Source organism: Geotrypetes seraphini, chromosome 10, assembly GCF_902459505.1.
Source record: "Geotrypetes seraphini chromosome 10, aGeoSer1.1, whole genome shotgun sequence".
Taxonomy (NCBI): domain Eukaryota; kingdom Metazoa; phylum Chordata; class Amphibia; order Gymnophiona; family Dermophiidae; genus Geotrypetes; species Geotrypetes seraphini.
This window is the reverse complement of record NC_047093.1, coordinates 1,317,179-1,343,304: the sequence shown is the minus strand read 5'-3', so window position 1 is coordinate 1,343,304 and position 26,126 is coordinate 1,317,179. Positions and strand designations below refer to the sequence as shown.

The window sequence follows — 26,126 nt, the reverse complement described above, 5'->3', positions numbered from 1 at the left end:
GAGACTGTTCCACGCTTCTACCACCCTTTCTGTAAAAAAGGCTTCGGAGTAATCTAAGGAAATACTAACTTCATCATATGCCCTCTCGTTACAGAGTTTCCTTTCAAATGAAAGAGACTCCACTCATGCACATTTATATTACATAGGTATTTAAACGTCTCTATCATATCTCCCCTCGCCCTCCTTTCCTCCAAAGCATACAGATTGAGATCTTTAAGTCTGTCCCCATACGCCTTATCACAAAGACCACACAACATTTTAGTAGCCTTCCTCTGGACCAACTCCATCCTTTTTATATCTTTTTGAAGATGTGGCCTCCAGAATTGTACACAATATTCTAAATGAGGTCTCATTAGAGTGTTATACAAAGGCATCAATACCTCCTTTTTCCTATTGGCCATACCTCTCCCTATGCAACCTAGCATCCTTCTAGCTTTTGCCATCACCTTTTCAACCTGTTTGACCACTTTAAGATCATCACATGCAGTCACACCCAAGTCCCGCTCTTCCATTGTGCACATAAGTTCTTCACCCCTAAACTGTACCGTTCTCTCTGGTTTTCGCAGCCCAAAGTTATGACCTTGCATTTCTTAGCATTAAATTTAGCTGCCAAATTTCAGACCATTCTTCAAGCTTCGCCAGGTCTTTCTTCATGTTATTCACACCATCCGGCATGTCTACTCTATTGCAGATTTTGGTATCCTCTGCAAAGAGACAAATCTTACCCGACAACCCTTCAGCAATATGATTTATAAAAAAGTTAAAAAGAACAGGTCCAAGAATAGAACCTTGAGGCACACCACTGATAACATCCCTTTACTCAGAGCGATCTCCATTGATCACTACCCTCTGTCGCCTTCCACTCAACCAGTTCCTGACCCAGCCTGTCACTTTGGGACCCATCCCGAGGGCACTCAGTTTATTTGTTAGACATTTGTGTGGAACACTATCAAAGGCTTTGCCATTTCTGCTCCCAGGTGGTTGATTCTTTCTGTTATCCTCCCTAGACAGTTTGTTCTGTTATTGCCTATTCTTTGTGATGTGGCTTTTGTTTTCCTGTTGGCTGCATTATCAATAAAAATTATTTTTTAAAAATCTAAATACACCACATCTAGCTGAAATCCTCTATCCAATTCTCTGGTCACCCAGTCATAGAAATTGATCAGAATTGTCTGACAAGACCTACCTCTAGTGAATCCATGTTGCCTCCGGTCCTGTAATCCACAGGATTCCAGAAACTTAACCATTCTCTGTTTTAAAAGCGTTTCCATTAATTTGCTTACCACAGAAGTCAAACTTACCGGTCTGTAATTCCTTACTTCTTCCTTACTTCCACTTTTGTGGAGAGGGACTACATCTGCCCTTCTCCAGTCCTCTGGTATTACTCCTGACTCTAGAGACTAGTTGAAAAGGTCAGTCAGCGGAGCTACCAGAACTTCCCTAAGTTCCTTCAGCATCCTCGGATGTACACCATCCGGCCCCATCGCTTTGTCTACCTTTATTTTAGCTAGCTCCTCACAAACACAACCCTCTGAAAATTGATCAGGGTCTATTACTCCTCCATCCCTAGTCATGTTTGTCTTCTGTGGTTCAGCTCCCAGTGCATTAGCCGTGAACACAGAACATAAGAACATAAGCAATGCCTCCACTGGGTCAGACCCGAGGTCCATCGCGCCCAGCAGTCTGCTCACGCGGCGGCCCAACAGGTCCAGGACCTGTGCAGTAGCCCTCTATCTATACCCCTCTATCCCTTTTTCCAGCAGGAAATTGTCCAATCCTTTTTTGAACTCCAGTACCGTACTCTGTCCTATTACGTCCTCTGGAAGCGCATTCCAGGTGTTCACCACACGCTGGGTAAAGAAAAACTTCCTAGCATTCGTTTTGAATCTGTCTCCTTCCAACTTTTCCGAATGCCCTCTTGTTCTTTTATGTTTTGAAAGTTTGAAAAATCTGTCCCTCTCTATGCTCTTCATGATCTTGTAGGTCTCTATCATGTCTCCTCTGAGTCTCCGCTTTTCCAGGGAGAAGAGCCCCAATCTCTCCAATCTTTCAGTGTATGAAAGGTTTTCCATGCTCTTAATCATTCGTGTCGCTCTCCTCTGGACCCTCTCAAGTATTGCCATATCCTTCTTAAGGTACGGTGACCAATACTGAACACAGTACTCCAGGTGCGGGCGCACCATTGCCCGATACAACGGCAGAATGACTTCTCTCGTTCTGGTCGTAATACCCTTCTTAATAATACCCAACATTCTGTTTGCTTTCTTCGTGGCTGCTGCACATTGTGCTGTTGACTTCATTGTTGTGTCCACCAGTACACCCAAATCTCTTTCAAGGTTACTTCCCTCTAATACCAATCCCCCCATTTGGTAGCTGAACATCGGGTTCTTTCTCCCTATATGCATGACCTTACATTTCCCTACATTGAAGTCCATCTGCCATTTATTCGCCCACTCCTCCAGTTTGTTTAGGTCCCTTTGTAGGTCCTCACACTCTTCCGCATTTCTAACCCTTCTACAGAGTTTAGTGTCATCCGCAAATTTGATAACTTCACACTTCGTCCCCGTTTCCAGGTCATTTATAAATACATTGAACAGCAGCGGTCCGAGTACAGACCCCTGCGGAACTCCGCTCGTGACTTTCTTCCAGCCTGAGTAGTGACCCTTCACTCCAACCCTCTGTCTTCTGCCTGCCAACCAGTGTTTGACCCATCTGTGCACGTCCCCTTCCACCCCGTGGTTCCACAGCTTCCTAAGTAACCGTTCAAGGAGTACCTTGTCAAAGGCCTTTTTGAAGTCGAGGTAAATGATGTCTACGGGTTCCCCTTTGTCCAACTGACTGTTTACCCCCTCAAAGAAGTGCAGTAAGTGCAGTAAGAACACAAATATTTGTTAAGCAATTTGGCCTTTCCTTTATCAGCTTCTACATATTCCTCCCCTTCACCTGTGAGTCTAACAATGCCACTTTTGCACTTCTTTCTATCACTAATATATCTAAAAAAAGTTTTGTCTCCCCGTTTTACCGTGTTAGCTATTTTTTCTTCCATTTGCATCTTTGCTTTCCTGACTACACGACTAGCCTCTCTTAACTTTTCCAGATATTTTTGCCTGTCTTCCTCTTTCTGCGATCTTTTGTAGTTTATGAAAGTAGCTAACCCCTTATTATCCCTGGACAAGCAGGCAGCCTATTCTCAACATGTGTGTGATGTCATCCCTGGAGTCCGGATGCGGACAGCTTCGCAAGCAGACTTGCTTTTAGAACTTTTAGAAAGTTTGCGAGTGCTGCATCGCGCATGCGCAAGTGCATTCCCGCCCAGTTCAGGGAGCGCATCTCCTCAGTGCTCAGTTTTCCACAGAGCCGAGAAGTCTTGTTTTTGACGCTCTTCGCTAGACTCAGTTCTAAACTTTGTGCCTTCTCTCACCACAGCTTGTGTTCTGTTATTTTTCAGGGTTGCTATGTTTTTTTGCGGGTTTTCATTTCTTTAAAAAAAAAATAAAATCTTTAGCTTTAATTTTATTTCTTTTATTACGGTGGGGCCTGCTTTGTGGCCTCTGGCGGGTTTCGATTTTGCTGAGGCCATCTTTCCACCTATGTTCATGCCGGTCACAGGTTTCAAGAAGTGTAGCTGTTGCCAGTGGGTGATCTCCCTCACTGACCCACATAGGTGGTGTATTCAGTGTTTGGGCCTTGACCATCGTCCGGAGTCGGGTACTTGCTGTTACCCTTTAACCTCGAGCCCGCAAGCGTCGTCAAATTCAGGTGGAGAAACTCTTTGGTGGTATGCATCCTCTTGCTCTGGTCAAGCTTATGGGAGTTCCGCCTTCTGCCTCAACCTGACTCGTTCAACGGGGCCTCATCCTCGAGTAAATCTGCTAAGCCTTCTCCTGACGAGACGCTTGCCTTGCTGCCTCCCTCAGCTCAGGTGCCAGCAGTAGTTATCAAGCTGCCTAAGAAGCATGTCTCCAAGTCGAAGAGTCATTCTTCCTTGGAGTCACATTTGAAGGCTCTGATCCAGACCATTTTGGATCGTCAGGCAGTATCCTTGCCAAACATACTCATACCTCGACTCTGCTTCCTGCAGTTCAGACTAGTGGTGCCCAATTCGCGATTGGAATCGATTCACTTTGGGTGAATCGATTCGAATTGATTCGTTTTTACAAAAAAACGAACTCACCGATTCAAGTCGGCCCCCTTGCTTTCTTTCTGCCGCCAGAGTCTGTCCATCTAATGTAACTTCCGGTTTTGCAAAACCGGAAGTTACATCAGAAACATGGACTTGGCAAAGGGAGGCTAAAAAGTAGTAGTAAGTTAAAAAAATAGTAATAATGAAAGGTCCAGAGAAGCTTTCATTTCGGGCGTTCTGGCCATTTTCCGTCCCAGTATGATTTCTGATCATTCCCCCATTTGCGGAAAGAGCGGATTGCGGGGAAGGGGGAGAGCATGCCTGCCCACCCCACAGCAAAAGCCCGAGAACCGTGCCAGCCGATCGTCCTCCACCTGCAGCGGCTGCTCCCAGCCAAAGTGAGAGGAAGGACCCGGGGAGGGGGGCAGCTGAACCCTCCCCAGATGCGCGAGAATCTCACCCGTGGCAAGTGCTGAGCTGACATGTTGCGAACGGCTCTGATATTGGCCTGGACTTCCCCCTACAGAACCTGGCCCACTTGGTGGTGTGGGAGTGGCTCTATGAGCACGGCCGCTGGCGACCTTACTCGGTCACCATGTGGCACCACATCGAGAACGTGCTGAAGGAGGATGTCCGGGGAAGCATGATGCTGGACAAGGTGGACCTGCAGCTGGTGTCCTATGTCATCGACCTGCAGTCCATGCACCAATTCCGCTAGGACACGGGTGATTGGCCGAGGGGGCTGCACTGACGGGCATTTTGCCTGAAGGGGGTGAAGGATACTTCCCCTGGCACTGCTGACCAGCAGGTATCGATGGCATCCTCAACTCAGCAGTCTTGTACTCCCATTCTCCCTCTTGTTGGCTCCTCTCCATGCAAATATGAGTGAAGTTTCTCCTCATCATTCTCCCTCCCACAGCCAGTTTGCAGCTTCTCCCCTTCCCCACTTCTGTCCCAAATTCCTCAGTCCGAAATCCAAGATCCTGCTCCCTCTTCCCCCCTACATCTCTCCTCACATGCAGCATTTCCCTTCTCTTGCCCCCCTCTCCCTCCATAGTCCAACATCTTAATGAGCCATAGGTATAGAGTGCCTTCAGTGACTTTATGACGATCCCCTCCATAGCATATTTTAAAAATATATATACAGTAAGCCAGAACAGGGCTCAGGAGAGGAAGGTGCCAAGGGGTGGTGGGGAAGGAGGGAGAGATGCAGGATGAAAGGGTAGTTAAGAAAAGGATATGGTGAATCTGGGGATGGTGGGGTCCATTGCTGCAGCTGCAGGGATGGAGACAAAAAAGGAAAGATGCCAAACCTCCACGAGAGGGAAGGAAAACAGAAGGGGAGGACAGAGATGGAAGATGGATGGTTAGCACGGAGAAAGAAGGAGGGCAAGCACGTTATCAGAAGACAACCAGAGCGTGGGACCAACCTGATTTAAATAATGACCAGACAAAAGGTAGAAAAAATAATTTTACTTTCTGTTTTGAGATTACAATATGTCAGATTTGAAATGTGTATCCTGCCAGAGCTGGTGTTAGATTGCAAATGTGACTTAGGATTTAACAGAAGGATTTAACAGAGAAAGGAAAAGTATTTTTTGTTTACACCACAGCGCCAGTGTGGGTAGGAGAGGGAAAGGGGGTGAAGAGGCTATAAAATAAACCTACTAGGATGTTTTTAAAAAAAACAACAACATCCAGTTGGGCAGGAAAATTGAATTGAAAAATCGATTCATTAGGCTGAATCGAATCGAAATATTTTTCCCAGAATCGGGCAGCACTAGTCCAGACTGAGCACTCAGCAGTAACACCTGGAGTTGAGTCCTTGGCTAGGCCTCGAGTTGAATCTCCTTACTCTATACAAGGAGTCGAGTCCTTAGGAGTGCCTCAAGAGGATTCCACACTCTCTATGCAAGGAGTCGATTCTTTGTGAGTGTCTTGTCTGGAGCATAAGCACGCTATTCAAGGAGCCGAGTCCTTGTCAGTGCCTCGAGATGCCTCGACACCAGGAGTCCAATCTCTTGTGGTGTCTTGATCTCAATCTCCAGCCTCCAGCCCTCGTTCCTCGCATAAGGCATCACCCTTCCCGAGGCATAGGACAAAGACTCCTCGACTTTCTTCTCAGCGAGATCTGCCTGGTTCGAGGCACAATTCTCCACATCAGTTGAGGCATCCATTGAATATAAGAACATAAGCAGTGCCTCTGCTGGGTCAGACCAGAGGTCCATCAGGCCCAGCAGCCCGCTCACACGGCGGCCCATCAGATCCAAGATCCTCTAGTAATCCTCTATCTATACCCTTCTATCCCCTTTTCCTTCAGGAAATCATCCAATCCCTTCTTGAACCCCAATATCGTACTCTGTCCTATCACACCCTCTGGAAGCGCATTCCAGATGTCCATCACCCTTTGGGTGAAGAAGAATTTCCTAGCATTGGTTCTGAAACTGTTCCCTCTTAATTTTTCCGAATGCCCTCTTGTTCTTGTGGTTTTCAAAGTTTGAAGAACCTGCCCTCTCCACTTTCTCTATGCCCTTCATGATCTTGTAAGTCTCTCATGTCCCCTCTAAGCCTCTGCTTTTCCAGGGAAAAGAGCCCCAGTTTCTCTAATCTTTCAGCATATGAAAGGTTTTCCATACCTTATATCAATGTTGTCGCTCTTTTCTGGACCCCCTCGAGTATCGCCATATCCTTCCTAAGGTACGGCGACCAATACTGGACGCAGTACTCCAGATGCGGGCGCACCATCGCCCGATACAGTGGCAGGATAACTTATTTCGTTCTGGTTGTAATACCTTTCTTGATAATACCTAACATTCTAGTCGCCTTCTTGGAGGCTGTTGCGCACTGTGACGATGGCTTCATTGTCTTGTCCACTATTACCCCAAGTCCTTTTCTAGGGTACTTTCAACCATTACCAGCCCTCCCTCGTCTCTTTACACCTCGAGGTTATTCGAGACTTTCTACTTTGAAGTCGATGACGCCACCTCCATCTGCTTCTCCTGTGAGGAATTCTTCACCCAGTGAGTCGTCTATACCTGCATATTCAGGTCTCAGGTGTGAGTACTCCAGGGATGCCTCGCCCTCTGCTCTTCGAGGTGCTTCGAGGTCACTTTCCCTTCGAGGTCAGCCTACCTTGGAACAGATATCCTTTTCTTCTTTCCTACGTCAAATGAGTAAGGAACTCAATATTAATTTGGACTCTGATTCCAAATATACTACTGAGTATTTAGAAGAAATAGGTATGTCTCGATCTCCTACGGAGTCTTTTAAAATACCTATTAATAGACTTCTTTCTCAAACTTTCAGGAGGAACCTTGAAACACCTTATTCCATTCCTGCTGTATCAAGCAAGCTGGAATCCCGTTACAGAATGGTCCACTGACAGGGCTTCGAGAAATCTCAATTATCCTATCAATCCCTTCTTATGGAGTCCTCTCTGAAAAGGAACAACCCTTCCAAGGTTTATGCCACTGTCCCTCCTGGAAGAGAGGGCAGGCCCATGGACAAGTTTGGCTGCCATTTGTGTCAGAATTCTCTGCTGGCAACTAGGGTTCTGAATTACAATTTTATCTTCATTTCTTATTTCAAGCATTTGGTTGACACACTACATGCATATTTCAGGTATGTTCCTCAACACATCTTGCAGGTTTTCAGAATACCATTACCAGTCTGAATCAACTAAACTAAACTAAGCCTTAAGTTTATATATCGCATCATCTCTACGGAAGTGGAGCTCGACACGGTTTACAAAGTTTAAAAATATAGGAAGAGAGAGGAGAAAGATTTACAAGAGCATGTGAATAGAGGAGGATGTGGACAGGGGAAAGAGATGTTAGATGTTAGAGAAAAGCCAGGTTTTCAGTTGTTTTCGGAAAAGTTGGAGGGAGCCCAGGTTCCGCAGCGGGATAGTGAGATCATTCCAAAGGCCTGTGATTTTGGAGAGAAGGGATTTTCCCAGTTTGCCAGCGTGGAGGATGCCGTGTAGAGAGGGGAAGGATAGTTTATATCTGTGAGCGGATCTGGTGGTGGCAGGCGTCCGGACGAGGAAGGATAGAGGGATTAGGGGCGGAAGGATGCCGTGAATGATCTTGAAGGCCAGGCAGGAGCATTTGAAGTGAATTCTGAAAAGTACTGGGAGCCAGTGGAGATTGTTAAGTAGAGGGGAGACGTGATCAAATTTTCGTTTAGCAAAAATCAGCTTGGCTGCAGTATTCTGGATAAGTTGGAGTCTGCGAAGACTTTTTTTTGTTAGGCCTAAATAAATGGCGTTACAGTAATCGAGTTTGGATAGGATGATGGATTGTACAAGGACGGTGAAATGTTGTTGATGAAAGTAGGATCTTACTTTCCTCAGCATGTGGAGACTGAAAAAACATGATTTTGCCAGGGAATTCAGGTGATCGTTGAGAGAGAGGGAGGAGTCGATAGTGATGCCGAGGACCTTGCTTGAGAATTCAAGGTGCAGAGCAGGGCCTGTGGGCAATGTGAAGAGGGTGGGCAGGTGTAATAATTTTGGGCCGAGCCAGAGTAATTTTGTTTTAGATTCATTTAATTTCATCTGTACAAAGAGGGACCAGGCGTGAAGTCTCATTATGCATGAAGTGATATTCTCTTGGAGGTTTGTGAGGTTCTGGTCAGTTTCGAGGAGGATAAGTATGTCGTCTGTGTATGTGTATATTGTTTCAAGGGGGGTTAATTTGAGGAGCTTCAGGGAGGTCATGTACATGTTGAAGAGAATAGGGGATGGGGGGAGCCCTGTGGGACACCACAGGATGGTGACCATGGAGCGGATTTGGAGCCGTTTGTGTTGACAATGTAGGAACGTGCGCGAAGGAAGTTTGAGAACCACTTTAGGACAAAGGAGTCTATTCCTATCTCAGAAAGTTGGTAGATTAATATGTCATGGTGCACGACGTCGAAAGCCGCGGAGAGATCGAACTGTAGAAGAACAGCAAATTTGTTTCAAGCGTGTAATTGTTGCACCTTTGAAATTAAGGAGACTAGGAGAGACTCGGTGCTGAAATTGGGTCTAAATCCGTATTGGTAGTGTTGGAGAATGGAGAATCTTTCTAGGTAGGAGGAAAGCTGAGTAGCGACTATGGTCTCTAGAAGTTTTGTTAAAAGAGGTATGTTTGCTATGGGGCGGTAGTTCGATGGTAAGGAAGGGTCGAGATCGACTTTCTTCAGGAGAGGGGATAAGGCAATGTGTCCCATTTCTGTGGAGAACAGGCCCGATAGTAAAACTTTATTTATAAGGTTGCTGAGGGAAGAGATGGCCTGCACAGGGATGTTTTCATAAAGGTAGGATGGGAAAGGGTCTAAGATGCACTTGCAGGATTTAAGTTTGAGGCAGAGTTTAGAGATCTGGGTTATGGATACGGGTTCGAAAGTGGTCCATGATCTGTCAGCGGGGATAGAGTCGGAGTCATTTGGAGGAAGAGAGTTGTACGAGATAACTGGGGGGAACGAACTCTTTATGGTAGAGATCTTCTCATTGAAGAATTTGGCTAGGTCATTTGGAGATGGGAGGGAGGGGGAGGGGGAGGAGTCATTTTTTTGAAGTTAGGTTTTGCCAGATGTGGAACAGAGTACTGTTTTGGTTTTTTGACCTGGAGATTTTATCTCCGTAGTAGTTCTTCCTGCATACATCTCCTTCAATCGTCCTATGATGCATTTGAGCTTTCCTCGAGGGTCACTGCCTTCTCAGTGGCTATGTGCCAGCTTGCCTGGCTTTGCACTGTGGACAATCCTAATCTTCAGGATCGCCTCGCCAACATTCCTTGTCAAGACAATGACTTGTTTGATGACTCCATCGAGGAGGCCCCTAAGAAGTTGTCTGAACATGAGAAGTCATTTGCTTCCATCATTCGTCCTAAGCCTAAGCCTTCCATCTCTAAGGGTTTCAGGCCTATACCATCTTACCAGCGGCATTTTCCACAGAGGGCAGCTCTTTATACCGGAGCGCCTCCTAAGAAACAACTGCAGCAACAACAACAGAGGCATTAGAAACCTCAGACTCCTGCTGCTCCTAAGGCCTCTCAACTTTTTTGACCGTCTAGTACAGAGCATATCCTCCATCGTTCTGCTTCTGTCCTCTCCCCTTCCCATTGGAGGTCATCGCCATCATGGCTGGGAGATGATTTCATCAGACCTCTGGTTGCTGTCTATCCTCAAGGAAGGATACTGTCTTCCTTTCCTCCAAATTCTACCAGATCTTCCTCCAAGAGAGTATCCTTCCAATCCATCCTAGACCGCCCTTCTTCTTCAGGAAACTCAAGCTCTGCTTCGTCTCCGTGCTATCGAGGAAGTTCCCTTGGAACAGCAGAGCAGGGGGTTTTACTCCCTAGTTCCGAAGAACACGGGTGATCTTTGCCCCATCTTGTATCTCAGAACACTCAACAAATTTTTAGTCAAAGAAAAATTCTGCATGTTGGCTCTGGCATCCTTATATCCCCTTCTAGATCAGAACGATTGGTTATGTTCTCTAGATCTCAAAAAGGCTTACACTCATATTCCCATTCATCTAGCCTCTCGACAGTTCCTCAGATTTCGGGTGGGAAATCTGCATTTCCAATACAGAGTGCTACCCTTCGACCTGGCTTCCTCCCCAAGAGTGTTCACCAAGTTCCTGGTGGTGGTAGCAGCAGCTCTGCGGAGCCATGGTCTATAGGTGTTCCCGTATCTGGACAACTGGCTCATCAAAGCTTCATTATCTCAGGGGATTATTGTAGAGCTCCAACGGACTATTTGGGTCCTTCAAAATTTGGAGTTCAAGGTCAACTTCCCTAAGTCCTAGCTACAGCCCTCTCAAACGTTGCAGTTCATCGGAGCTGTCCTGGACACGTAAGAACAACATTAGGATGCTCTCCTTCGTCTCTGTCACAAAGTGTCTTCACTGCCGACAATTTCAGCAAGACACATGATGAACATAAGAAATGCCTACACCGGATCAGACCTGGGGTCCATCCAGTCCGGTGATCCGCACACGCGGCGGCTCAGCCAGGCGTACCCTGGCAAATACATTAGTCACTCGTATCCCTCAATGTGTTCTGCAAGAAGCTGTGCGTTCAATTTTCCCTTAAATCCTAGAATGGTGGTTTCCTCCACCATCTCTTTTGGGAGAGAGTTCCAGGCGTTCACCACTCGCTGTGTGAAGCAGAACTTTCTGACATTTGTCCTGGCCGTGTCCCCTCTCAGCTTCAGGCCATGACCTCTGGTCCGAGTCTTGGTCGCATTTGCCAATGTGAATAACGCTAATTCTTGCTCACCATCCTTTCCCCCTGCTGGTGAGTGAGCTTACTCCATTTTGTCGATTCCTTTTAGCAATTTAAAAGTCTCTATCGGATCCCCTCTCAGTCTTCTCTTTTCAAGGGTGAATAATCCCAGTTTTCTGAGGCGATCTTTGTAGCTCAAGTTCTCCATACCTTTTACTAGCTTCGTCGCTCGCCTCTGCACCCTCTCCAGCAGTGTTATATCCTTCTTCAGGTATGGAGACTAGTGTTGGACACAGTATTCCAAGTGTGGTCTGACCATTGCTCTATAAAGCGGCATTATGACCTCCCTTGATCTTCTCGTGATTCCCTTCTTTATCATGCCTAACATCCTGTTTGCTTTCTTTGCCGCCGCTGCGCATTGAGCCGACGGCTTCAGGGTCCTATCTATCAGTACCCCCAGGTCTTTCTCTTGTTCGCTCTTCCCCAATGTTATACCTAACAGTTTATACTCATGCTCCTTGATTTTGCTGCCCAGGTGCATCACTTTGCATTTTTCTACATTAAAACTCATCTGCTAATTTTCTGCCCATCTCTCAAGCTGCTTCAAATCTCTCTGGAGTTCCTCGCTGTCTTTTTGTGATCTGATTGCCCGGCATAGCTTTGTGTCATCTGCAAACTTGATGATAACACTGGTCGTTTCTTCTTCCAGGTCATTTACAAAGATATTGAATAAGATAGGCCCAAGAACCGAGCCCTGAGGCACACCGCTAGTTACTTTCTTCCAGGCTGAGTACTTCCCATTTATGCCCACTCTCTGTCTTCTGTTTTCCAGCCATTTTCCTATCCATCTTAGTATATCCCCTTCTATTCCATGACTTTGTAGTTTTTTGAGAAGTCTCACATGAGGTACTTTGTCGAACGATGTGAGACTCACGGGTCTATAGTTTCCAGGTTCTTCCCTTGATCCTTTTTTGAAGATTGGGATGACATTCGCTATCTTCCAGTCTTCTGGTATCCGTCACATGACATCTACCATTCACGTGATTCCTTTTGCCAGACTTCACCTCAGAATTCCTCAGTGGACCTGGCATCCCAGTGGGCGCAGGCTTATGACCCACTCTCTCAACACATCAAAGTGACTCCTTCATTGAGACAGTCTCTCCGCTGGTGAATGCTCTCTTCCAATCTCTCCAGAGGTTTACTGTTTCAAACACCCCCTCATCAGAAGGTCCTCACAACAGATTCTTCAACCTATGCTTGGGGGGCTCATCTCGATGGTCTCCGTACTCCAGCATGGATCATCAGTGTCACATCTTCTTCACAACCAGGTAGTCCTTATTCGAACAGACAACCAAGTCACCATGTATTATGTCAACAAACAGGGAGGAACTGGATCTCTCCCTCTTTGCTAGGAAGCTCTGAATGTTTGGAATTGGGTAATCCTTCACAACACCTTCCTGAAAGCTGTCTACATTCAAGGAGAGAAAAACTGTCTGGCGAACAAATTGAGTCATCTTCTGCAGCTTCACAAATGGACACTCAATTCCTCGCCTCTCCATCACATTTTTGCTAAGTGGGGAACTCCTCAGATCTCTTTGCATCTCCCCACAAAAACAAACTGCCTCAGTTTTGTTTCAGGATATACTTTCCTCAACGTCTTGTGGCAGATGCTTTCCTTCTGGAATGGACGTTTCTCTATGCGTTCACTTAATTCCCTCTTATTCTCAAGACTCTTGTTAAACTCAAACAGGAGCATGCCACCATGATTCTGATGGCTCCTTGGTGGCTCAGGCAACTTTGGTACTCCCTTCTACTTTAACTCAGCATCAGGGAGCCTCTACTTCTACCAGTATTTCCCTCTCTGCTTACACAGAATCAAGGGTCTCTACTTCATGCCAACCCGCAGTCTCTACACCTAACAGCTTGGTACCTCTCCACTTGACTGCCTCTCTACAGTTGTCTCACTCTGTACAGGACATTATCCCAGGACAAGCAGGCAGGTATTCTCACTAGTGGGTGATGTCATCCGACAGAGCCCCGATGCGGATGTCTCACAAGCATACTTGCTTGTAGAAACTTTAGAAGTTTTGAGCCGCCCACACCGCGCGAGTGCCTTCCCGCCCGATGCACCGGGCGTGTCTCCTCAGTTCTTACTTTTCCGCGGAGCCATGAAGTCCGTCTTCGACTCTCTGTGCGTAGTAACTTCACTTGTGCCTTCTGAATCCACGGTTTTGGGTTCTTTTACTCATTATCGTTGGTTCGCGTTGCGTTTTCTTGTTTTTCAAAAAAAAAATTTCCGTCTGTTCGACCCCGTGGCTTCGATCTTGCGGCGGAGCTTTTTCGGCCTATGTCCCGGCCTGTCACTGGTTTTAAAAAGTGTGTCAAGTGCCAGTGCACAATTTCGTTGACGGACCTTCATCGACGCTGTATCCAGTGTCTCGGGCCTCAACACCTTCCAAAATCGTGCCGACCTTGCTCCACACTTACAGCATGTGTTTTCAAGCATCGCTGTATCTTGTGGGAGTCGCTGTTCAACATGGAGGCGTCGCCGGAGCTGTCTTCATCGCAGAGCGCCGCGCCTTCGACTTCCGCTTCGGCCTCGAGTCTTCTCAAGCCTGCCTCGTTCATGCCAGCTTCGACTCTGACGCCTGCTGCGGTGCCTTCCGCTGTCTCCTCAGGTCAGGTAACGCAGCCCCCTATTCCCCCAGTGATACTCAAGGTGCCCAAGGCTTCTAAGCCCAAGCCCATTGGCGGCCGAGACCACAAAGTCCTTGCAGGAGGTCTCATTGCAGATGCGGATCCCTCTTTGCCAGCTTCGTTCCATGCCTTGATGGAGAAGCAATTCGTCGAGCTCTTTACTATGATAGGGCCTAAGCTTCTCTCCCAAATCCAGCCTGGGCACACGGAGGCCTCCCGCGAGGTCGAGCCGCCTCCGGTGCCCCTTCGACGTACACTCTCGCTGCTGGGAGCTGAGCCTCAGCGAGTGTCTGGTCTGGCTTCGAGGCATGCATCGCGAGGAGCAGAGTCTTTGCCCATGCCGCCTTTGGAATTGATTCACTCGATGCATGGAGCTGAGTCTTCCCACTGCCTTCATTGGAGCCGAACCCCTCCTTGCATGGAGCGGATCCTTTGACCTCGAAGCCAAGCCTCGAGGCTTGGCGAGTGCCTCGAGGTGCTTCTTCTCAGCCTCCTCTGCTTCGATCCACTGCCTCCAGCCCCATCTACTCGCTGGACGCCTCATCTGGGCCTCGCTCGCCTCGACGTTCGAGACCTGCTTCTAGACACAGTTCTGGTCGTCGCTCGAGACATTCATCGAGGCATGCCTCACCTCGTTGTAAGCAGCCCTTCAGGGACTATTCTCCACCGACTTACTCACCTCCTCCTATGCCGGAGCTCGAGGACACCATGGGATCGTTTTCTCCCTGCCGATCTCCGGCTTCTGCGGATCAGGACGCCTTGACTTCATCGAGTCCTTCTCGGGGCCCTGCTCTGGCTGACTAACTGTCTTTCTCATCTTTCCTTCGACAGATGGCGGTGGATCTAGATATTACTCTGGACTCGGGTCCAAGCTTTCCAAGGAGTATTTGGAGACGATGCATCTTCCCCAACCTCCAGCTGAGTCTCTCCGTCTGCCTCTGCATAAGCTTCTGGACCAGCTTCATGCGATTTTTCGAGACACCTTACTCCATCCCCGCTGTCCCCGGGAAGTTGGATGCTAGGTACCGCACGGTGCACCATAAAGGCTTCGACAGTGCACAGCTCTCTCACTAGTCCCTCTTGGTAGAGTCCTCCTTGAAGTGGTCTCATCCCTCCCAGGTCTATGCCTCCGTTCCAACTGGCCGGAGGGCAAGACCATGGACAGATTTGGCAGGCGCATCTACCAGAACTCGATGATGGCCTCTCGAGTCCTGAATTATAGCTTTCACTTTGCAACCTACTTTGAGTTTTTCCTCTCAGTTCTACAGAAGTTTCTGCCATATTTGGACTCGCAGGCTCGCTTCGAGTACCAGGAAGTTCTGGCGTCGTTGTCCCAACTTCGTCTGCAGATGATGCAATCGTCTTATGACGCCTTTGAACTCGCTACGAGAGCTGTTGCTTGTTCGGTGGCCATGCGACGCCTGGCATGGCTTCGGACCATTGATATGGACCCGAATCTCCAGGACAGGCTTGCGAACGTTCCATGTGTGGGAGCCGACCTCTTTGACGAGTTTATCGAGGCGGCGACAAAGAAGCTGTCGGAGCATGAGAAGTCATTTCAATCCATTCTCCGTCTGAAGCCCAAGCCTGCTCCTACTCGTCCATCTCGCCCGCCTTTGATCTATCAGCGGTGCTACCCACCGAAGCAGGTGCCTACCATCCGTCAGCCTGTGAAGAGACCACACCAGCAGAAGCCCTCAATAAAAGCCTCAGCCTTCTGCTGTCCCCAAGGCTCCCCAGCCTTTTTGACTGTCTCGTAGGGAGCATAACTTCCATCGTTCTGCCCTCCCCTGTTTTTCCCATCGGAGGTCGTCTCCATCATTTTTATCATCGATGGACGACTATTACCACCGACCTCTGGGTCCTTTCCATCGTAAGGGAAGGATACTCTCTGCAATTCCATCAAGTTCCTCCGGAACATCCTCCAAGAGAGTATCCTTCCAACTTAACCCAGACCACCCTTCTTCTTCAGGAAGCTCAGGCTTTGCTCCGGCTCCGTGCTGTCGAGCCAGTCCCGTTGGACCAACGGAACAAGGGTTTTTACTCCCGGTACTGTCCTATTTTGGACCTCAGGGTGCTCAACAAGTTTCTGGTCAAGGAGAAGTTTCGCATGGCTTCTCTCTATCCCCTCCTCGAGCAGAATGACTGGTTATGCTCTCTGAATCTCAAGAAAGCCTACACTCATATTCCCATCCATCTGGCCTCCCGTTAATTCCTCAGATTTCGGGTGAGACATCTTCATCTTCAATACCGAGTGCTTCCTTTCGGCCTGGCTTCGTCTCCCGGAGTCTTCACCAAGTGCCTGGTGGTTGTGGCCGCAGCACTCAGGACCCATGGTCTCCAGGTGTATCCCTGCCTCGATGACTGGCTCATCAAGGATTCCACAGCTCAAGGAGTCGTTCAGGCGACTTGCCAAACGATTTGGTTCCTGCAGAGTCTGGGGTTCGAGATCAACTTCCCAAAGTCCCATCTGCAACCTACTCAGACTCTTTCCTTCATAGGAGCTGTTCTGGATACCACTCAACTCAGAGTGTTCCTTCCCCCACAGCGACTGGAAACTCTTCTTCGTCTTTGTCATTCGGTGTCTTCTCGCCCGTCCATCTCGGCGAGACACATGATGGTTCTTCTGGGCCACATGGCCTCTACAGTTCACGTGACTCCCTTTGCCAGACTTCACCTCAGGATTCCTCAGTGGTCTCTGGCAACTCAATGGTCGCCTGTGTCCGACCCTCTGACTCGTCAAGTCCAGGTCACTCCTGCTCTGCGGCAGTCTCTTCGCTGGTGGATGCGCTCTTCCAATCTCTACAGAGGTTTGCTGTTTCACACGCCTCCCCATCGGAAGGTTCTCACTACTGACTCCTCGACATATGCTTGGTGGGCTCATCTAGATGGTCTACGCACTCAAGGCTATTGGACCAGTGCGGACCGCCTGTGTCACATCAATCTCCTGGAACTCAGGGCGATTTTCAATGCTCTCACTGCTTTTCAGCATCTTCTTCACGACATGGTGGTTCTCATTCGCACGGACAACCAAGTCGCCATGTATTATGTCAACAAGCAAGGGGGACGGGCTCAGCCTCCCTCTGCCAGGAAGCTCTGAAAGTTTGGGATTGGGCGATTCGCAACAATATCTTCCTCAGAGCTGTCTACAACCAAGGGGCGGACAATGCCTTGGCGGACAACTTGTGTTGCCTTCTCCAACCTCACGAATGGACTCTCCATTCCACACCCCTTCATCACATCTTTTCTCTGTGGGGGACACCTCAGATAGACCTCTTTGCAGCTCCCCTCACCTTCAAACGGCCTCAGTTCTGCTCCAGGATCTACACTCCTCTCCGCCTTGAGGCAGATGCATTCCTTCTGGACTGGACGAATCTCTTTCTATGTGCGTTTCCTCCATTTCCTCTCATTCAAAAGGGTTCATAGACAAAACCGCGGAAGACAAAGGCGCACGCCGACAACTGAGCGCAAGACGGAAGTGCGTGCTCAACGGTGGCGTTGGGGAGGGTTTGGGAGGTTGTAACCCACCTCATTATACTGGAAACTTAACTGTTTCCCTGTTTTTTAGAGAAAAAGTGAAATTTTCAGTAAAATGTTACAACCCCCCAAACCCCCCCACAACACGGTGCGATCTGTATAAAGTAAAGTGGGGTGGTTCCCCCCCACACCCCCCATCGGAGCCCTTTAAAACAGTGATTTTCTTCGGCGTGCGGCTCCGCATTGCGCTCAGTTGTCTGCGCGCGCCTTTGTCCCGGCGCGCTTTTGACCTGACACCTTCAAAAGACTCTAGTCAAGCTGAAGTAGGACCACACCACCATGATTCTGATTGCCCCATGGTGGCCCAGACAACCTTGGTTCTCCCTTCTACTTCAACTCAGCAGCAGGTAGCCCTTTCTTCTACCAGTGTTTCCGTCGCTGCTTACACAGCATCAGGGTTCTCTACTTCATCCCAACCTGCAGTCTCTGCACCTGACAGCTTGGTTCCTCTCAACGTGACTCCCCTTCAGTTTTCTCAAGCTGTGCGGGAGGTTTTGGAGGCTTCCTGGAAGCCGGCTACTAAACAATGCTATTCCCAAAAATGGACTAGATTTTCTTCTTGGTGTGTTTCTCATCATACGGAGCCTCAACATGCCTCCTTATCAGCTGTCTTGGATTATCTGTTGCACCTCTCTCATTCTGGCCTCAAGTCTACATCGATCCGAGTCCATCTCAGTTCGATTGCTGCTTTCCATCAGCCTCTTTGAGGGAAACCTCTTTCTGCTCATCCTGTGGTTTCCAAATTTATGAAAAGACTTTTCTATGTCAATCCTCCCCTCAAACCGCCGCCAGTAGTTTGGGACCTCAATTTTGTTCTCTCTCTGCTTATGAAACCTCCCTTTGAACCTCTTAACAAGGCTCCTCTGAAGTATCTCACTTGGAAAGTGGTGCTTCTCATTGGGCTCACTTCTGCTCACCGAGTTAGTGAGCTTCAAGCATTGGTTGCGGACCCCCCTTTCACTGTATTCCACCATGACAAGGTGGTCCTTCGCACTCATCCCAAATTCCTCCCCAAGGTGGTCTCGGAATTTCATCTGAATCAATCCATTGTTCTTCCAGTGCTCTTTCCCAAGCCTCATTCTCATCCTGGAGAATCAGCTCTGCATACTCTGGACTGTAAACGTGCTTTGGCTTTCTACCTGGAACGCACCAAACCGCACAGAACTGCTCCTCAACTTTTAATTTCCTTTGATTTGAACAAGTTGGGATGCCCTGTCTCTAAGCGGACCATCTCTAACTGGATGGCGGCTTGTATCTCTTTCTGCTATGCCCAGGCTGGATTACCCCTTCATCGTAAAGTCAGAGCCCATAAGGTCAGAGCAATGGCAGCCTCTATAGCCTTCCTCAGATCGACTCCGATTGAGGAGATTTGTAAGGCTGCTACTTGGTCCTCGGTTCATACCTTCACTTCTCACTATTGTCTGGATACTTTCTCCAGACGGGATGGACAGTTTGGCCAAAAAGTATTGCAAAATTTATTCTCCTAAGTTGCCAACTCTTCCACCATCCCATTGTGGTTAGCTTGGAGGTCACCCACTAGTGTCCTGGGATAAAGCAATGTTACTTACCGTTACAGTTGTTATCCAGGGACAGCAGGCAGCTATTCTCACGTCCCACCCACCTCCCCTGGGTTGGCTTCTCTGCTAGCTATCTGAACTGAGGAGACACGCCCAGTGCATCAGGCGGGAAGGCACTCGCGTATGCGCGGTGTGGGCGGCTCGAAACTTCTAAAGTTTCTACAAGCAAGTATGCTTGTGAGACGTCCCCATCGGGGCTCTTTCGGATGACATCACCCACTAGTGAGAATAGCTGCCTGCTGTCCCTGGATAACAACTGTTACAGTAAGTAACATTGCTGTCTAGAGGCTTCCAGAAAGCCTGCCACTAGGCAATGTTACCATCAGAAATGGGCTAGGTTTTCTGCTTGGTGTACCATTCATCACAAGGAGCCGCAATCTATCTCCTTGTCTGCAGTTTTGGATTACCTGTTGCACTTATCTCAATCAGGCTTTAAATCCACATCCATTCAAGTTCATTTCAGTCCATTGCTGCTTTTCATCAGCCTATTGAAGGGAAAACTCATCTCTGCTCATCCTGTGGTTTCCAGATTTATGAAAGGACTTTTCAATATCAAACCACCTCTCAAACCTCCTCCAGTAGTTTGGGATCTCAATGTTATTCTTGCTCAATTGATGAAGCCTCCTTTCGAACCAATGGATTTGGCTCATCTTAAATATCTCACTTTGAAAGTGGTTTTTCTCATTGCTTTCACCTCCGCTTGCAGGGTCAGCGAGCTCCAAGCTTTAGTTGCAGACCCACCTTTCACAGTATTCCATCATGACAAGGTGGTCCTCAATACTCATTCTAAATTCTTACCTAAAGTGGTTTCAGAATTTCATCTCAATCATTCTATTGTACTTCCAGTGTTTTTTCCAAAGCCTCGTTCTCATCTTGGAGAATTAGCTCTTCATACTTTCGACTGTAAGCGTGCTTTGGCTTTCTACTTGCAATGCACTCAAGCACACAGATCTGCTCCTCAACTTTTTCTCTCCTTCAATCCAAACAAGTTAGGACATCCAATTTCCAAGCGCACCATCTCCAACTGGTTAGCAGCTTGCATCTCTTTCTGCTATTCTCAGGCTGGACTGCTTCTTCGAAGTCGAGTCACAGCCCACAAAGTCAGAGCCATGGTGGCATCAGTAGCTTTTCTTAGATCTACTCATTATTGTCTGGATACTTTTTCCAGATGAGATGGCCATTTTGGCCAGGCAGTATAAAAAATTTATTCTCCTGAATCGCCAACACTCCCTCCATCCCATTCTAGTTAGCTTGGAGGTCATCACATGTTGAGAATAGGCTGCCTGCTTGTCCTGGGATAAAGCACAGTTACTTACCGTAAAGCTATTCTCACAACCCACCCACCTCTCCTGGTTGGCTTCTCTGTTAGCTATCTGAACTGAGGAGATGCGTTCCCTGTACTTGGCGGGAAGGCACTCACAAACTTTCTAAAAGTTCTACAAGCAAGTCTGCTTGCGAAGCTGTCCGCTTCCGGGCTCCATGGATGACGTCACCCACATGTTGAGAATAGCTGCCTGCTGTCCCTGGATAACACCTGTTACGGTAAGTAACTGTGCTTTCCTTACCTTCTCAGCTACTACTTTTACTTATGTGTCTCACAAAAAGGTTTGTCGTGCTTACAATCGCTCCTTTCAGTTTTGCCCACCGCATTTCCACTCCTTCCATATGTTCCCAACCAGACAACAATTCCTTGACGTAAACCCCCATCCAAAGTTAGTTTTTTTTAAAGTCTAGAACCTTTGCTTTTGAATGAGCCCTCACTATACCCATCTTAATATTAAACCGTACAATTCAGTGATCACTGGATGAAGTTAAGAGGTGATAGGCTCAGGAATAATCTGCTTTTTTACAGAAAGGATGGTAGATGTATGGAATAGTCTCCCAGTAGAAGTGGTGGAGACAAAGATTGTCTGAATTCTAGAAAGCATGAGATGGCCACGTTGATTCTCTTAGGGAGAGGAAGAGATAGTGGATGCTGCAGATGTTCAGACTGGGTGGGCCATTTGGCCTTTATCTGCCATCATTTTTCTATGTTAATTTACAGATTCTTTGAAAAAGACTTGCTGAAAATGGATCCTTTTGTACAATATTCATAAGTCCACAGGAGATAACATGCGTAGTTGACAACACATTCAGCAAGCACAGCTTTCAAAAAGAACAGCATCCCTTGGGGCTATCAATATGAAAGTACTGACTGTTTTTGATTTTATAATCTATGCAAGGAAGGGCTGGATTTGAATACATTCAAGAAAGCTCTACTGTACTCTAGTCTTAATTATATGTGAACCAAATCAAGCTCCACTAGGAGATGACCCGGTATATAAACCAAAGATTAGATTAGAAAGCTGCTCTACAATAAGGAACCCCAAACAGCATTCGTAACCACAATCACACCAACAGACACACAGCAACCAGCCATACATACCACACGAACCACACCACTTAGGCCCCAAACACTCTTACCAGACACCGCTCAGCATTGCGTCTCTAGTAATCAGCTGAGCCGACGCATCTTTATCTTTTGTATAGGTCACCTTTGCGGATATTTTCTTTCTGTACTCAAGTGGTTGATTCTTCTGTTCTCCTCCATGGACAGTTTGCTCTGTTATAGCCTATTTTGAGAGATGGCTTTTGTTTTCTTGTTATGCTGTTGATTGCACTAACAATAAAAATTATTAAAAAAAAAAAGAAAGCTGCTCTACAAAGCTCAAATTTTTACAAGGTAGTTTTAAACACAGTTGCCTCCTCTGTCACTTCTAAGCCTTGGTCCAAACAGGCAGTTTGCTGACACCTGTGACTCGAAATGGGCAGATGTATGTGGGGTTTGGGGGGCTTTTTTTAACAGTAATCATGTATTGTTTCAAAATAGGAAATACATGTATATTTTTAGGCCTATCCAAAACATGCCCTGGTCATGGGGACGTGTGCTGAATTGCTGCTTACACGTACAAATGCCACAGAACCTTTTAAAAACATCTCATTAGTGTTATGAACACAAGGAGCACATTATTTTTCCAAAAACAAAGATACATATATAGCTAATAAACATTTTTGACTAACCAGCCCAATGCCTAAATATCCCCCCCACCGTTTCCTATCCTGAGCAAAGAAAACATTATATATCTTTCCCATGCCAAACTTTTCAAGAACTATAGACCTCGACAAAAGAATGAACACGCCACCCCTCCTCCTATTTAATTTCTCAAATTATTGAACTTCCTGCTTCTCTACAAGGGGTAAGGAATCCAAAAAAGGAGACCAACGTTTTATAAACTTGTTAATCTTTTTCTCCCCATCTCCCATTACTGGTTATTTCTCTAACCCGAATAAGTGATGCATCTGATTCCTCCACAGCGTCAGTATAGTATAGGCTTTATCCATTGCAATAAAATACAGCGTGTGGTAATTAAACAGGTCTTTCTGACAAACAGTGTTCTGTCTCTTCCAAATCATATTCCAGATCCAACAGGCATAATTTTGTATTTTTAGGAATAGTTTGACCCATTAAGTGTTTCAATGGGTCTACAATTGAGCCCAAAATGGAGGGTGTGTCTTTGAATTACTCTAACAATGAAAATATGCCCTTTTCACAGGTCCACATTTTGGGCAGTTTGTAGACTGATCACTCAAAGTTTCATGTACCTATCTTGGGTATATACAAAGTAGAGAATGACACGGGGAAAAAATCTGTCCCCGTCACCGGCCCACCATCCTCTGCACCGCCCCGTCACCGCCGTTCCCTTCACCGCCCCGTCACCGTCACCGCCATCCCTTTCACCGCCCCGCCACCGCCACTGCCATCCCATTCACCGCCCCGTCACCGTCCCCGCTGCATCCATATAAGCCTTAGTACTGTAATATTTAGCTTATTCCTTTCTTATAAAACAAAGTTCCTGCTGCTGAACTAGAGAAAGAGATGTTCAGCTGGCAGGGCTTTGTTTATAAATTTTTATCAACACAACTAAAGCAAAAAATAAATAGAATTTTTTTTCTACCTTTGTTGTCTGGTTTCTGCTTTCCACATCTTCTCATTCAATTCCTTCCATCCACTGTGTGTCTTCTCTCTGCGTCTTCCATTTGCTGTTACTGTGCCTCTCCCTTCACTCCCCCCCCCAATTGGTCTAGCACCCATCTTCTTCCCTCCGCTCCCCCATAGTCTGGCATCTGTCTTCTTCCCATTCTGTCTTCCACATTTCCCTTCAGGGTCTGTTCCTCTCCACCCTCCTTCAATGTCTGTCCTATTCCTTTCCACCACCACCCTTCCCTCCCTCCTTTACCATCTGTTCCTTTCTACTACCCTTCAGCTCCTCTCACGTGGCTTATCTATCTACCTTCCTCCCTCTTATTTTCATGGCACGTTACAATGTAATTTGTGCAAGCCACTGGAGCCTGCGAGCTCGGTCCCTGTCCCATCCCCACAAACCATCTCGCTTCTGTGCTCCTATTTTCTCCATTTCTAATATCTCCCCTATGTATCTGTCATTGCCCCCCCTGTGTCCATATACCATCCCCATGGCATGTCCCCTTTATGTCTCTGTCCCTATGCCCCATGCACATAATTTCCCCTCTTTCTGTTACCTTCCTGTGTCCAGATTTCCCCTATCTTCCTCTTCCATACCAGTGTGTCTCTTCTTTTCAACCCCATCTAGCTTTTTTCCCTCTTTCTTCCCCCCCCCTGCTTCTAGCATCTGGCTCACCTGCCTGTCCTTCCCTTTCTTTCCTGCTGTGGATTTTTCTTCCGTTTTTATCCCCTTGGCCCAGAATCCTTTTCCCTTTCACTCCCTCCTTCCAATTTGAGCCGGGAACACTAGCGATCGCACGGTCCCCGCAGCCACTACCTGCCTGTCCAATCGATCCTAGTGTTTAGCCAGCTCTCTCCCTTCTCCTCACCTTAGTTTATAGGTTTTCTTTTTCGGCGACCCGCACGCTATCAGAGAGCCGCGCACGCGCGGCTGCTCAGTGTTCAATCTTCTGCTCTGCTGCAACTTCCTGTTTCCGGTTGCGTCAGAGCAGAAGATTTAACACTGAGCAGCCGCGCGTACGCGGCTCTCTGATAGCGTGCGGGTCGCCGAAAAAGAAAATCTACAAACTAAGGTGAGGAGAAGGGAAGAGAGCTGGCTAAACACTAGAATCGATTGGGCAGGCGGGTGTGAGCTGCGGGGACCGCGCGATCCTTCATGCCTCACTGCGGGGACAAGACCATTCACCGCAGCGACTGCTAGTTTTCTTCCCCGTTTTCGGCGGGTGACCCGCGGCTAAAATGCGGTGGCCGCGGGTAAACTGCCACCGTGTCATTCTCTAATACAAAGCATGTTTGTTTATTAAGGTACTTCTTATATACCACCCTTCGCAATATCATCAAGGTGGTTTTTACATTCTGGTATTCTTAAGTATTTTTCCCTGTCTGTCCCAGCAGTTTGCAATCTACCTACAGTACCTGGAGCAACAAAGGATTAAAAGACTTTCCCAGGATCATAGGGAGCGACACGGGGATCGAACCTGCAATCTGAGGGGTACCAAGGCAGTGGTTCTGACCATTAGGCCACTCCTCCTCTTAATAGTGTAGATTTCTAAGAGTTGCATTTTCTGCCAAATATATGCCCTACCTCTCACACCCAAAAAAAAAAAAAAATCCCCGGGTATATAATCCTCTACTAAATCACAAGCTGTTTTGATTGGTTTGTTGGAAAGTAGCTGCCTGATACTTCCTCACAAACTCTCCCTAGAAGCCCTTTACGTACCACCTCCTGAGATAGTGGAACCTTGGACCGTCTTTTGAAGTAGACCACTCCAAAGGTACCCTTTGTCTTTGAAAGTAGTAGTTGTCCAGAATCCTAGGTACTGCTCCACAGTACTTTGTATGTAATGCCTCATTTGAGGAGGCTGATATTTGTTGTATATATTATATAACATCTGGAAGGAATGCACTAGCGGGTCACCCTCCCCACTCCTTTGTTGCAACAGCTTTATGCCTTTCTGACTCCACTCTTAAAAGCCCTTTTCCAACATGCCTGGGGGGAATCTCCATTGCCAAGTAAAGGTAAATACAATAAGTAGAGAAGTGAAATGATATGCCAGATCTCTTCCATCTCAAGTTCCAGGCCCATTTCACAGATTGTAGAAATGTGTTTTGTCTGGGGGTGGGGGGGAGCAGACAGGGACTTTCCTTTCAGATGCAACAGAGTCCCAAATTACAGATTTTACAAAGTAAAATTACAAAAATTTCTTGTCTTCAGCACCCAGTCTCTAGCTTGTATTAAACAAACTATATGTTAGATTTTATGTCAAGGAGACCCAACCATACTCTCCTCCACCCTAGGGATCATAAACGAATTAAGTCTCATCCTTGTTTATTTTCCCTCTACTAAAGGAACTTAGAGATAGCTTATGCCAAATCTATTAACTCTTTTCCTGATAATTCAAAAGGTAAGTTTTGAAGGATATGCAGGAGTACCTTTTTTAATGGGTCTCTTCTTCAAGTTTTTAAGTACTTTTATGTTATTGGTGTTTGTAATTTTTTTCTCTTTTTAGTTTTATCATTTCAAAATTTTACAATAGTGTAAAGTGCAAAAGTAATGCACATAGGCAAAAATCGGAAATCAAAGCATTTAAGGAAAAGAGCAGAGCCCCATTCCGAGCATTCTGTTCTGTACGACGGGCTTATTTTGATGTTTTTCAATTTGCCCCTCCCTCAGGTCACTTTAAGTGTTCTCCTGGGTTCATTTCCTTTGAGGCTTTTCAGCTAGTGTCATAAGTTTGCCCCAACATGTAAATCCATGTAAAATAAGGACTTTGAAAGACGGAAAAACAATTCTTGCATCTTTGCGGAGTGGCTTAATTTTTCACACATCCACAATTCTTAAGCTGAAATGAAGGGATGAGAGACAGTCAAGAACTTGGGAAGTCACTTAAGCAGTCCCTTAGCAAACAACTCTTCTTTCAGCAGTCCTGAGACTCGTATATTAATGCTTCCACCGT

General features: G+C 47.0%; 1 protein-coding gene across 10 annotated transcripts in view; it reads left to right on the top strand.

Annotated features, from left to right (window-relative positions):
- GPS1 (G protein pathway suppressor 1) overlaps positions 1–26,126 on the top strand; it is a 285,648-nt gene that overhangs the window by 26,422 nt on the left and 233,100 nt on the right. The window lies entirely within an intron of this gene.